Below are 15920 nucleotides of genomic sequence, written 5' to 3' on the forward strand. Positions count from 1 at the left end.
TGCAGCATTTTGGAGAAAGGGGGTATTAACATAATATAAAGTGCTTTAAAGACCCCATTTCAAATAAGTAGAAAAAGACAATGGTCAGTTCTTATACATGACATACCATACTATATATGTCCTACACATGAAACCTTTTTACTGCAGCATTTTGGAGAAAAGAGCCAATATAAAGTGCTATAAAGACCCTATTTCAAATACGTAGAAAAAAACAATGGTCAGTTCTTATACAGGACATACCATACTATATGTGTACTTCACATGAAACCTTTTTACTGCAGCGTTTTGGAGAAACAGGTTATTAACATATTATAAAGTGCTATAAAGAGCCCATTTCTAAAAAGTAGAAAAAAAAAATGGTCAGTTCTTATACAGGAAATCCCATACTATATGTGCACTTCACATTAAATCTTTTTTACTGCAGCATTTTGGAGTATTAGGTTACTAATGTAATTCAAAACGTTATAAAGACCCCATATCAAATAAGTAGAAAAAAACAATGGTCAGTTCTTATACAGGACGTCCCATACTATATCTGTACTTCACATGAAACCTTTTTACTGCAGCATTTTGGAGAAAGGGGGTATTAACATAATATAAAGTGCTATAAAGACCCCATTTCAAATAAGTAGAAAAAGACAATGGTCAGTTCTTATACATGACATCCCATACTACATATGTACTTCACATGAAACCTTTTTACTGCAGCATTTTGAAGAAACGGGGTATTAAGCTAATATCAAGTGCTATAAAGACCCCATTTCAAATAAGTAGAAAAAAACAATGGTCAGTTCTTATACAGGACATCCCATACTATATGTGCACTTCACACGAAATCTTTTTTACTGCAGCGTTTTGGAGAAACTGGGTATTAACCTGTTATAAAGTGACATAAAAACCCCATTTCTAATAAGTAGAAAAAAACAATGGACAGTTCTTATACAGGACATCCCATACTATATGTACACTTCACATGAAATATTTTTTACTGCAGCGTTTTGGAGAAACGGGGTATTAACATATTATAAAGTGATATAAAATCCCCATTTCTAATAAGTAGAAAAGAACAATAGACAGTTCTTATACAGGACATCCCATACTATATCTGTACTTCACATGAAACATTTTTACTGCAGCATTTTAAAGAAACTGGGTATTAACATATTTTATAGTGCTATAAAGAGCCCATTTCCAATAAGTAGAAAAAAACAATGGTCAGTTCTTAAACAGGACGTCCCATACTATGTGCACTTCACATGAAACCTTTTTACTGCAGTGTTTTGGAGAAACAGGGTATTCATATATTATAAAGTGCTATAAGGAGCCCATTTCTAATAAGTAGAAAAAAACAATGTTTAGTTCTTATACAGGACATACCATACTATATGTGCACTTCACATGAAATCTTTTTTACTGCAGCGTTTTGGAGAAACTGGGTATTAACCTATTATAAAGTGACATAAAAACCCCATTTCTAATAAGTAGAAAAAAACAATGGTCAGTTCTTACACAGGACATCCCATACTATATGTACACTTCACATGAAATCTATTTTACTGCAGCGTTTTGGAGAAACGTGGTATTAACATATTATAAAGTGCTATAAAGAGCCCATTTCCAATAAGTAGAAAAAAACAATGGTCAGTTCTTAAACAGGACATCCCATACTATATGTGCACTTCACATGAAACCTTTTTACTGCAGCGTTTTGGAGAAACGGGGTATTAACATATTATAAAGTGCTATAAAGAGCCCATTTCCAATAAGTAGAAAAAAACAATGGTTAGTTCTTAAACAGGACATCCCATACAATATGTGTACTTTACATGAAACCTTTTTACTGCAGCGTTTTAGAGAAACAGGGTATTAACATATTGTAAAGTGCTATAATGAGTCCAATTCTAATAAGTAGAAAAAAACAATGGTCAGTTCTTATACATGACATACCATACTATATATGTACTTCACATGAAACCTTTTTACTGCAGCATTTTGAAGAAACGGGGTATCAAGCTAATATCAAGTGCTATAAAGACCCCATTTCAAATAAGTAGAAAAAAACAATGGACAGTTCTTATACAGGACATCCCATACTATATGTGCTCTTCACATGAAACCTTTTTACTGCAGCATTTTAAAGAAACTGGGTATTAACATATTTTATAGTGCTATAAAGAGCCCATTTCCAATAAGTAGAAAAAAACAATGGTCAGTTCTTAAACAGGACATCCCATACTATGTGCACTTCACATGAAACCTTTTTACTTCAGCGTTTTGGACAAACAGGGTATTAATATATTATAAAGTGCTATAAGGAGCCCATTTCTAATAAGTAGAAAAAAACAATGGTCAGTTCTTATACAGGACATCCTATACTATATGTGCACTTCACACGAAATCTTTTTTACTGCAGCGTTTTGGAGAAACTGGGTATTAACCTGTTATAAAGTGACATAAAAACCCCATTTCTAATAAGTAGAAAAAAACAATGGACAGTTCTTATACAGGACATCCCATACTATATGTACACTTCACATGAAATATTTTTTACTGCAGCGTTTTGGAGAAACGGGGTATTAACATTTTATAAAGTGATATAAAGTCCCCATTTCTAATAAGTAGAAAAGAACAATAGACAGTTCTTATACAGGACATCCCATACTATATCTGTACTTCACATGAAACCTTTTTACTGCAGCGTTTTGGAGTATGAAGTTACTAATGTAATTCAAAATGTTAAAAAGACCCCATTTCAAATAAGTAGAAAAAAACAATGGTCAGTTCTCATACAGGACATCCCTTACTATATGTGTACTTCACATGAAACCTTTTTACTGCAGCATTTTGGAGAAACGGGATATTAACATTATTCATAGTGCTATAAAGACCCCAATTCAAATAAGTAGAAAAAATGACAATGGTCAGTTCTTATACAGGACATCACATACTATATGTGCACTTCACATGAAACCTTTTTACTGCAGCGTTTTGGAGAAACAGGGTATTAACATATGATAAAGTGCTATAAAGAGCCCATTTCCAATAAGTAGAAAAAACAATGGTCAGTTCTTACATAGGACATCCCATACTATGTACTTTACATGAAACTTTCTTACTGCACTGTTTTGGAGAAATAGGGTATTAACATAATATAAAGTACTATAAAGACCCCATTTCCAATAAGTAGAAAGAAACAATGGTCAGTTCTTATTCAGGACATCCCATACTATATGTGTACTTCACATAAAAACTTTTTACTGCAGCATTTTAAAGAGACGGGGTATTAACATAATATAAAATACTATAAAGACCACATTTTAAATAGGTAGAAAAAAACAATGGTCAGTTCTTACACAGGACATCCCATACTATGTGTGGACTTCACATGAAACCTTATTACTGCAGTGTTTTGGAGAAATTGTTTAATATTAAATTTCAAAGTGTTATAAAGACCCCAATTTAAATAAGTAGAAAAAAACAATGGTCAGTTCTTATATAGGACATCCCATACTATATCTGTACTTCACATGAAACCTTTTTACTGCAGCATTTTTCAGACATGGGGTAATAACATAATATAAAGTGCTATAAAAACTCCATTTCTGATAAGAAGAAAAAAACAATAGTCAGTTCTTATACAGGACATCCCATGCTATATATGTACTTCACATGAAACCTTTTTACTGCAGCATTTTAAAGAGACGGGGTATTAACATAGTATAAAATACTATAAAGACCGCATTTTAAATAAGTAGAAAAATAACAATGGTCAGTTCTTACACAGGACATCCCATACTATGTGTGAACTTCACATGAAACCTTATTACTACAGTATTTTGGAGAAATTGTATATTATTATATTTCAAAGTGTTATAAAGACCCCAATTTAAATAAGTAGAAAAAAAACAATGGTCAGTTCTTATACAGGACATCCCATACTATATCTGTACTTCACATGAAACCTATTTACTGCAGCATTTTGGAGAAATGGGGTATTAACATAATATAAAGTGTTATAAAGACCCCAATTCAAATAAGTTGAAAAAAACAATGTCAGTTCTTATACATGACATCCTATACTATATCTGTACTTCACATGGAACCTTTTTACTGAACAATTGGGTATTATTATAATTCAAAATGTTATAAAGACCCCATTTCCAAAAAGTATTAAAAAAAAAACAATGATTAGTTATTGTACAGGACTTCCCATACTAAATGTGTACTTCACATAAAAACCTTATTACAGCAGGGTTTTTGAGAAATGAGGTTTAACATAATTTAAAGTGTTTTAAAGACCCAATTTCTTGTAAGTAGAAGTAAACAATGGTCAGCTCTTATGCAGGACATCCTATATTATAAGCATACTTCACATGAACACTTGTTACTTCAGTTTTTTGGAGAATTGGGACATTATTACTTTTCAGATGGATATAAACACCCAATTTCTAATAAGTATTATGTATTTTGTACATATGAAGACTTCTTACTGCAGCAAGTTCTATAATGACCCAATTTCTACTAAGTAGAAGAAAACATTGATCAGTCGTACAGGACATGCAATGCTATATGCATATCTCAGACGAAGACTTGTTACTGCATCGTTTTGGAGAATTGGGACATTGTTACCTTTTAGATTGCTACAAACACCTTATTTCTAATAAGTAGAAAAAAGAACAGTCATTTCTTTTACAGGACATCACATACTATATGCATACCTCATAGGAAGACTTGTTACTGCAGTGATCTGGATTAATGGGGCGTTATTACTCCTCAGATGACTATAAAGTGTCCATTTTGAATAAGTAGAATAAAATAATGGACAGTTTTGATACAGGATGAATGTGTCAAGGACAGACAGCACATCACAGTTTTCCACAACTCCAAATGTGTCAGGGATACACAAAATTGCAGTTCCCTTCCTGCTGAGGAACTATATTTATTGACCTCCATAGTAATTGTTTTTTTTAAAAATGGAAGTCAATGGTTACCAGTTTTCAAGTTCATTCTAAATATCTTTTGTGTTCAACCAAAAGAAGGAACTAATAAATGTTTGTAACCATTTGATTGCCAGTGCATAGTGCGTTCATTTTCACTTTTGGGTAAACTATCTCTATGAAATTAACCAAACATATTTGTTTTGTCTTTGTCTTTGTACCCTACATTTGGAGCAGCACCACTCATCATCCCCAATAATATCATTTTGTTGTAATGGTACAATAATAGCTTGAGACAGTTGGGATGATGCCATCAACCTAACTGACCACTGAATTGTCCATTGAAGAACTGACCGTTTTTTTTTTTTTTTTTACTTATTAGAAATGGGGTCTTGATAGCCATCTAAAAGGTAATTATGTCCCTTTTCTCTAAAACGCTGCCGTAAGAAGTCTTCATATGAGGTACGCCTTTAGTATGGGACGTCCTTTTTAAGAACAGACCATTGTTTTCTTCTACTTATTAGACATTGGGTCTTTATGACACTTTGAATGTTATTATTCCTCCATTTCTCCAAAATGCTGCAGTGACAAGCTTTCATGTAAAGTATGCATATATTATGGAATGTCATGAACGTGAACTGCCCATTGTTTTCTTCTACTTATTAGACATTGGGTATTTAAAGCACTTTATATAATGTTTATGCCCAAATTCTCCAAAACACTGCAGTAACAAGTCATCTGATAAATACATGTAGTATGGGATGTCCTGTACAAGAACTGACCGTTGTTTTTTTCTACTTTTTAGAAATTAGGTCTTTATAGTACTTTAAGTTGATACCTATTTCACCAAAATGCCGCAGTAGGATGGTTTCATGTAAATTATGCATACAGTGAGGGACGTCCTGTACAAAAACATAAAGCACTTTATATTATGTTAATGGCCCAATTCTCCAAAAAGTGGCAGTAAGAAGGTTTTATATTAGGTATGCATACAGTATGGGATGTCCTCTACGAGTATTCAGCAATAGGAAGAGCTGAGCATTGTTATTTTTTTCTACTTTTTAGAAAAGGGGTCTTTAAAGCAATTTCTAAGTTTAATACCCAATTTCTCGAAAATGGTGCAGTAATAAGTTTTCATATGAAGTATGCATAAAGTATAGGACATCCTGTATGACAACTGACTATTGTTTTTTCTACTTATTAGTAATGAGGTCTTTATAGTACTTCATATTATGTTAGTGCCCCATTTCTTTAAAATGTAGTAGTAAGAAGGCTTCATATGATGTATGCAAATTTTATGAGATGTCCTTTACAAAAACTGACTATTTTTGTATTCTACTTCTAAAAAATGGGGTCTTTAAAACACTTGAATTTTGTTATTTCCCAATTTCTCCAAAATTATTTGGTGAGAAGTCTTCACATGAAGTATGTGTATAGTATAGGATGCCCTGTATAAAAACTGGCAATTGTTTTCTTCTACTTATTAGAAATTGGGTCTTTATAGCACTTTGTAATATGTTAATATCCCATTTCTCGAAAATACTGCAGTAAGAATGTTCCATGTGAAGTACGCATATAGTATGGGATGTCCTATATAAGAACTGACCAATGTTTTTTTCTACTTATTTGACATGCGGTCTTTGTAGCACTTTATAATAGGTTAATACCCCATTTCTTCAAAATGCTGCAATAAAAAGGCTTGATGTGAAGTACACACATATTATGGGATGTCCTATATATGAACTGACCATTGTTTTTTCTACTTATTTGAAATGGGGTCTTTATAGCACTTTGTAATATGTTAATACCCTGTTTCTCCAAAACACTGAAGTAAAAAGGCTTTATGTGAAGTACCCATATAGTATGGAATATTCTGTATAAGAACTGACTATTGTTGTCTTCTACTTATTTAAACTGTGGTCTTTATAGCACTTTATAATGGGTTAATACCCCATTTCTCGAAAATGCTGCAGTAAAAAGGTTTCATGTGAAGTACATATATAGTTACATATATAGTATTGGATGTCCTATTTAAGAATCAACCATTATTTTTTTCTACTTATTTAAAATGCGGTCTTTATAGTACTTTATATTATGTTAATACCCGTTTCTTTAAAATACTGCAGTAAAAAGATTGTATGTGAAGTACACACATAGTATGGGATGTCCTGTATGAGAACTGACAATTGTTTTTTTCTACTTGAAATGCGGTCTTTATAGCACTTTATATTAGATCTATACCCCATTTTCCCAAAGCAGTGCAGTTAGAAGGTTTAGTGTGAAGTACACATATAGTATAGGATGTCCTGTATAAGAATTGACCATTGTTTTTTCTACTTATTTGAATAGAGGTTTTTATAGCACTTTATAATAGGTTAATACCCCCGTTTCTTTAAAATACTGCAGTAAAAAATTTTCATGTAAAGTACACACATAGATTAGGATGTCCTATATAAGAACTGACCATTGTTTTTTTCTACTTATTTGAAATGGGGTGTTTATAGTACTTTATATTATGTTAATAGCCAGTTTCTTTAAATTGCTGCAGCAAAAAGGTTTCATGTGAAGTACATAAATAGTATGGGATGTCCTGTATAAAAACTGACCATTGTTTTTTCTACTTATTTAAAATGAAGACTTTATAGTACTTTATATTATGTTAATGCCCCGTTTCTTTAAAATGCTGAAGTAAAAAGGTTTCATGTGAAGTACATATATAGTTTAGGATGTCCTGTATAAGAACAGACCATTGTTTTTTCTACTTATTTGAAATTAGGTTTTTATGTCACTTTATAGTATGTTAATACCCCATTTCTTTAAATGCTGCAGTAAAAAGGTTTCATGTGAAGTACACATATATTATGGGATGTCCTGTATAAGAACTGACCATTGTTTTTTTCTACTTATTTTTTAATGAGGTTTTTATATCACTTTATATTATGTTAATACCCCATTTCTTTAAAATGCTGCAGTAAAAAGGTTCATGTGAAGTACAAATATACTATGAAATGTCCTGTACAAGAACTGACCAATGTTTTTTTCTACTTATTTAAAATGCTGTGTTTATATTATGTTAATACCCAATTTCTTTAAAATGCTGGAGTAAAAAGGTTTTATGTGAAGTAGATATATAGTATGGGATGTCCTGTATAAGAACTGACCATTGTTCTTTCTACTTATTTGAAAGGGGTTTTTTTTATATCATTTTATATTATTATGTTAATACCCCACTTCTCCAAAACAGTGCAGTAAGAAGTTTTCATGTGAAGTACACATATAGTATGGGATGTCCTGTATAACAACTGACAATTGTTTTTTTCTACTTATGTAAAATGCAGTCTTTATAGTACTTTATATTATAATAATAGCCCATTTTTTAAAATGCTACAGTAAAAAGGTTTCATGTGAAGTACACATATAGTATGGGATGTCCTATGTAACAACTGACCATTGATTTTTTCCACTTAATTGAAATGGGGTCTTATTAGTACTTTTTTCTATTTTAATACCAGTTTCTCCAAAACAGTGCAGTAAGAAGGTTTAATGTGAAGTACACGTATAGTATGAAATGTCCTGTATAAGAACAGATCTTTTTTTTTTCTACTTATTTAAAATGGGGTTTTTATAGTACTTTATATTATGTTAAATCCCCCCTTTTTTTAAAATGCTGCAGTAAAAAGTTTTTATGTGAAGTACATATATAGTATGGGATGTCCTGTATAAGAACTGACCATTGTTTTTTTTCTACTTATTTAAAATGCAGTCTTTTTAGTACTTTATATTATGTTAATACCCCGTTTCTTTAAAATGCTGCAGTAAAAAGCTTTTATGTGAAGTACACACATTGATTAGGATGTCCTGTATAAGATCTGACCATTGTTTTTTTCTACTTATTTAAAATGCGGTCTTTTTAGTACTTTATACATTTACATTTAGTCATTTAGCGGACGCTTTTATCCAAAGCGACTTACAAATGAGGACAAGGAAGCAATTTACACAACTGTTAGAGCAACAATGAATAAGTGCTGTAGGCAAGTTTCAGGTGTGTAAAGAGTGTGAGAAGCAAAACATTAGTATTTTTTTTTATAGTTAGTGTAGGAGTCAGAGAGGGAGTTGCATATTAGTAAGGAAAGTGGAGACTAAATTGTTATATTAAGTTATATTATATTATGTTAGTACCCCATTTCTTTAAAATGCTGCAGTAAAAAGGTTTCATGTGAAGTAAATTTATAGTTTAGGATGTACTGTATAAGAACTGGCCATTGTTTTTTTCTACTTATTTGAAATGCGGTCTTTATAGTACTTTATAATATGTTAATACCCTGTTTCTCCAAAACGCTTTAGTAAAAAGGTTTCATGTGAAGTACACATATAGTATGGGATGTCCTGTATAAGAACTGACCATTGTTTTTTCTACTTATTGGAAATGGGCTCTTTATAGCACTGTCTAATATGTTAATACCCTGTTTTTTCAAAACGCTGCAGTAAAAAGGTTTCATGTGAAGTGCACATATAGTATTGGATGTCCTTATGAGAACTGACCATTGTTTTTTTCTACTTATTAGAATTGGACTCTTTATAGCACTTTACAATATGTTAATACCCTGTTTCTCCAAAACGATGCAGTAAAAAGGTTTCATGTGAAGTGCACATATAGTTTGGGACGTCCTGTTTAAGAACTGACCATTGTTTTTTTCTACTTATTGGAAATGGGCTCTTTATAACACTTTATAATATGTTAAGACCCTGTTTCTCCGAAACTCTGTAGTAAAAAGGTTTCATGTGAAGTGCACATATAGTATGTGATGTCCTGTATAAGAACTGACCATTGTTTTTTTCTACTTATTTGAAATAGGGTCTTTATAGCACTTTATATTGGCTTAATACCCCGTTTCTCCAAAATGCTGCAGTAAAAAGGTTTCATGTGAAGGACATATATAGTATGGTATGTCATGTATAAGAACTGACCATTGTCTTTTTCTACTTATTTGAAATGGGGTCTTTAAAGCACTTTATATTATGTTAATACCCCCTTTCTCCAAAATGCTGCAGTAAAAAGGTTTCATGTGATGTACACATATAGTATGGTATGTCCTGTATAAGAACTGACCATTGTTTTTTTTATACCTATTTGAAATGCGGTCTTTATAGCACTTTATATTATGTTAATACCCCCTTTCTTCAAAACGCTGCAGTAAATAGGTTTCATGTGATGTATAGATATAGTATGGGATGTCCTGTATAAGAACTGATCATTGTCTTTTTCTACTTATTTGAAATGAGGTCTTTATAGAACTTTATATTATGTTAATACCCCCTTTCTCCAAAATGCTGCAGTAAAAAGGTTTCATGTGAAGTACACATATAGGATGGTATGTCCTGTATAAGAACTGACCATTTTTTTTTCTACTTATTTGAAATAGGGTCTTTATAGCACTTTATATTGGCTTAATACCTCGTTTCTCCAAAATGCTGCAGTAAAAAGGTTTCATGTGAAGTACATATATAGTACGGTATGTCATGTATAAGAACTGACCATTGTTTTTTTCTACTTATTTGAAATGGGGTCTTTAAAGCACTTTATATCATGTTAATACCCCCTTTCTCCAAAATGCTGCAGTAAAAAGGTTTCATGTGAAGTACACATATAGTATGGTATGTCCTGTATAAGAACTGACCATTGTTTTTTTTCTACTTATTTGATATGCGGCCTTTATAGCACTTTATATTATGTTAATACCCCCTTTCTCGTTTCATGTGAAGTACAGATATAGTATGGGATGTCCTGTATAAGAACTGACCATTGTCTTTTTCTACTTTTTTGAAATGGGGTCTTTATAGCACTTTATATTATGTTAATACCCCCTTTCTCCAAAATGCTGCAGTAAAAAGGTTTCATGTGAAGTACACATATAGTATGGTATGTCCTGTATAAGAACTGACTATTGTTTTTTTCTACTTTTTTGAAATGCGGTCTTTATAGCACTTTATATTAGGTTATTACCCCAATTCTCCAAAATAGTGCAGTAAAAAGTTTTTATGTGAAGTACACAAAAAGTATGGGATGTCCTGAATAAGAACTGACCATTGTTTCTTTCTACTTATTGGAAATGGGGTCTTTATAGCACTTTATATTATGTTAATACCCCGTTTCTCCAAAACAGTGCAGTAAGAAAGTTTCATGTGAAGTACATAGTATGGGATGTCCTATGTAAGAACTGACCATTGTTTTTTTCTACTTATTGGAAATGGGCTCTTTATAGCACTTTATCATATGTTAATACCCTGTTTCCCAAAAACGCTGCAGTAAAAATGTTTCATGTGAAGTGCACATATAGTATGAAATGTCCTGTATAAGAACTGACCATTGTTTTTTTCTACTTATTTAAAATAAACTCTTTATAGTACTTTATATTATGTTAATACCCTGTTTCTTTAAAATGCTGCAGTAAAAAGCTTTTATGTGAAGTACACACATAGATTAGGATGTCCTGTATAAGATCTGACCATTGTTTTTTTCTACTTATTTGAAAGGGGGTATTTATAGTACTTTTTCTATGTAATACCCTGTTTTTCCAAAATGCTGCAGTAAAAAGGTTTCATGTGAAGTACACATATAGTATGAGATGTGCTGTATAACAACTGACAATTGTTTTTTCTACTTATTTGAAATGGGGTTTTTATATCACTTTATATTATGATGTTAATACCCTGCTTCTCCAAAACAGTGCAGTAAGAAGTTTTCATGTGAGGTACACATATAGTATGGGATGTCCTGTATAACAACTGACAAATGTTTTTTCCTTCTTATTTAAAATGCGGTCTTTATAGTACTTTATATTATGTTAATATCCCGTTTCTTTAAAATGCTGCAGCAAAAAGATTTCATGTGAAGTACACACATAGATTAGCATGTCCTGTATAAGATCTGACCATTGTTTTTATCTACTTATTTGAAATGGGGTTTTTATACAACTTTGTTATGTTAATACCTCATTTCTCCAAAACAGTGCAGTAAGAATGTTTCATGTGATGTACACACATAATATGGAATGTCTTGTACAAAAACTGACCATTGTTTTTTTCTACTTATTTGAAATGGGGTCTTTATAGCACTTTATATTATGTTAATACCCCATTTCTCTAAAATGCTGCAGTAAATAGGTTTCATGTGAAGTACAGATATAGTATGGGATGTCGTGTATAATAACTGACCATTGTTTTTTTCTACTTATTTAAATTGGGGTCTTTATAACACTTTGAAATATAATATTATACAATTTCTCCAAAACACTGCAGTAATAAGGTTTCATGTGAAGTCCACAGATAGTATGGGAGAACTGACCATTGTTTTTTTCTACTTATTTAAAATGCGGTCTTTATAGTATTTTATATTATGTTAATACCCCGTCTCTTTAAAATGCTGCAGTAAAAAGGTTTCATGTGAAGTACATATATAGTATGGGATGTCCTGTATAAGAACTGACAATTGTTTTTTTCTACTTATTTAAAATGCGGTCTTTATAGTATTTTATATTATGTTAATACCCCGTCTCTTTAAAATGCTGCAGTAAAAAGGTTTCATGTGAAGTACATATATAGTATGGGATGTCCTGTATAAGAACTGATAATTGTTTTTTTCTACTTATTTAAATTGGGGTCTTTATAACACTTTGAAATATAATAATATACAATTTCTCCAAAACACTGTAGTAATAAGGTTTCATGTGAAGTTCACACATAGTATGGGATGTCCTGTGTAAGAACTGACCATTGTTTTTTTCTACTTATTAAAAATGGGGTCTTTATAGTATTTTATATTATGTTAATACCCTGTCTCTTTAAAATGCTGCAGTAAAAAGGTTTCATGTGAAGTACATATATAGTATGGGATGTCCTGTATAAGAACTGACTATTGCTTTTTTCTACTTATTAGAAATGGGGTCTTTATAGCACTTTATATTATGTTAATACCCCATGTCTGAAAAATGCTGCAGTAAAAAGGTTTCATGTGAAGTACACATAGAGTATGGGATGTCCTATATAAGAACTGACCATTGTTTTTTTCTACTTATTAGAAATAGGGTCCTTATAACACTTTAAATCATATTAATACCCCATTTCTCCAAAACAGTGCAGTAAGAAGGTTTAATGTGAAGTACACACATAGTATGAAATGTCCTGTATAAGAACTGACCATTGTTTTTTCTACTTATTTAAAATAAACTTTTTATAGTACTTTATATTATGTTAATACCCCGTTTCTTTAAAATGCTGCAGTAAAAAGCTTTTATGTGAAGTAAACACATAGATTAGGATGTCCTGTATAAGATCTGACCATTGTTTTTTTCTACTTATTTGAAAGGGGATATTTATAGTACTTTTTCTATGTAATAACCTGTTTCTCCAAAGTGCTGCAGTAAAAAGGTTTTATGTGAAGTACACATATAGTCTGTGATGTCCTGTATAACAACTGACAATTGTGTTTTCTACTTATTTGAAATGGGGTTTTTATATCACTTTATATTATGATGTTAATACCCCGCTTTCCCAAAATGCTGCAGTAAGAAGTTTTCATGTGAAGTACACATATAGTATGGGATGTCCTGTATAACAACTGACAATTGTGTTTTCTACTTATTTGAAATGGGGTTTTTATATCACTTTATATTATGATGTTAATACCCCGCTTTCCCAAAATGCTGCAGTAAGAAGTTTTCATGTGAAGTACACATATAGTATGGGATGTCCTGTATAACAACTGACAATTGTTTTTTTCCTTCTTATTTAAAATGCGGTCTTTATAGTACTTTATATTATGTTAATATCCCGTTTCTTTAAAATGCTGCAGTAAAAAGGTTTCATGTGAAGTACACACATAGATTAGCATGTCCTGTATAAGATCTGACCATTGTTTTTTTCTACTTATTTGAAATGGGGTTTTTATACGACTTTGTTATGTTAATACCTCATTTCTCCAAAACAGTGCAGTAAGAATGTTTCATGTGATGTACACACATAATATGGAATGTCTTGTACAAAAACTGACCATTGTTTTTTTCTACTTATTTGAAATGGGGTCTTTATAGCACTTTATATTATGTTAATACCCCATTTCTCTAAAATGCTGCAGTAAATAGGTTTCATGTGAAGTAGAGATATAGTATGGGATGTCGTGTATAATAACTGACCATTGTTTTTTCTACTTATTTAAATTGGGGTCTTCATAACACTTTGAAATATAATATTATACAATTTCTCCAAAACGTTGCAGTAATAAGGTTTCATGTGAAGTCCACAGATAGTATGGGAGAACTGACCATTGTTTTTTTCTACTTATTTAAAATGCGGTCTTTATAGTATTTTATATTATGTTAATACCCCGTCTCTTTAAAATGCTGCAGTAAAAAGGTTTCATGTGAAGTACATATATAGTATGGGATGTCCTGTGTAAGAACTGACCATTGTTTTTTTCTACTTATTTAAAATGCGGTCTTTATAGTATTTTATATTATGTTAATACCCCATCTCTTTAAAATGCTGCAGTAAAAAGGTTTCATGTGAAGTACGTATATAGTATGGGATGTCATGTATAAGAACTGACCATTGTTTTTTTCTACTTATTTAAATTGGGGTCTTTATAACACTTTGAAATATAATAATATACAATTTCTCCAAAACACTGCAGTAAAAAGGTTTCATGTGATGTTCACACATAGTATGGGATGTCCTATATAAGAACTGACCATTGTTATTTTCTACTTATTAGAAATAGGGTCCTTATAACACTTTAAATCATATTAATACCCCATTTCTCCAAAACAGTGCAGTAAGAAGGTTTAATGTGAAGTACACACATAGCATGAAATGTCCTGTATAAGAACTGACCATTGTTTTTTTCTACTTATTTAAAATAAACTCTTTATAGTACTTTATATTATGTTAATACCCCGTTTCTTTAAAATGCTGCAGTAAAAAGCTTTTATGTGAAGTACACACATAGATTAGGATGTCTTGTATAAGATCTGACCATTGTTTTTTTTCTACTTATTTGAAAGGGGGTATTTATAGTACTTTTTCTATGTAATACCCTGTTTCTCTAAAATGCTGCAGTAAAAAGGTTTCATGTGAAGTACACATGTAGTCTGGGATGTCCTGTATAACAACTGACAATTGTTTTTTCTACTTATTGGAAATGGGGTCTTTATAGCACTTTATATTATGTTAATACCCCATTTCTCTAAAATGCTGCAGTAAATAGGTTTCATGTGAAGTACAGATATAGTATAGGATGTCGTGTATAATAACTGACCATTGTTTTTTTCTACTTATTTAAATTGGGGTCTTTATAACACTTTGAAATATAATATTATACAATTTCTCCAAAACACTGCAGTAATAACGTTTCATGTGAAGTCCACAGATAGTATGGGATGTCCTGTGTAAGAACTGACCATTGTTTTTTTCTACTTATTTAAAATGCGGTCTTTATAGTATTTTATATTATGTTTATACCCCGTCTCTTTAAAATGCTGCAGTAAAAAGGTTTCATGTGAAGTACATATATAGTATGGGATGTCCTGTGTAAGAACTGACCATTGTTTTTTCCTACTTATTTGAAATGTAGTCTTTATAGCACTTTTTATTAGGTTATTACCCCGTTTCTCCAAAACAGTGCAGTAAAAAGATTTCATATGAAGTACACATATGGCATGGGATGTTCTGTACAGGAAGGTTTTTGTCTACTTATTGGAAATTGGGTCTTTATAACACTGAGTAATGTTAATACCCAATTTCTCCAAAACACTGCAGTAACAAGTCTTTATTTGAAGTTTAGAAAAGTGATGTCCTGTATCAGACCTGACTATTGTTTTTTTCTACATATTTTAAATGAGCATTTTTTGTCCAAATTGCTGAAGTAAAAAGTATTCAGATGTAGTATATATGCATATAGCATGGGACATCAAGTATCAAACCAGATCA

General features: G+C 31.4%; 2 long non-coding RNA genes across 2 annotated transcripts in view; both read right to left on the reverse strand.

Moving 5' to 3' along the window:
• Positions 1-165: 165 nt before the first annotated feature.
• LOC147840642 (uncharacterized) lies at positions 166-3974 on the reverse strand. Its single transcript, XR_015509397.2, has 3 exons — positions 2949-3974; positions 1132-1524; positions 166-702 (listed from the first exon to the last, which is right to left on the reverse strand). It is a non-coding gene; the product is annotated as an uncharacterized LOC147840642 (long non-coding RNA).
• Positions 3975-9219: 5245 nt separating this feature from the next.
• The window catches only part of LOC148679596 (uncharacterized), a 32855-nt gene continuing 26154 nt past the window's right edge, over positions 9220-15920 (reverse strand). Inside the window, exons 2-3 of the long non-coding RNA XR_015944987.1 lie at positions 15028-15082; positions 9220-9683 (exon numbers count right to left, since the gene is read on the reverse strand). This is a non-coding gene — a long non-coding RNA (uncharacterized LOC148679596). The remainder of the gene's footprint in view (positions 9684-15027; positions 15083-15920) is intronic.

Source organism: Danio rerio, chromosome 15 (assembly GCF_052040795.2).
Source record: "Danio rerio strain M-AB ecotype USA chromosome 15, GRCz13ab, whole genome shotgun sequence".
In the NCBI taxonomy this organism is placed as follows: Eukaryota; Metazoa; Chordata; class Actinopteri; order Cypriniformes; family Danionidae; genus Danio; species Danio rerio.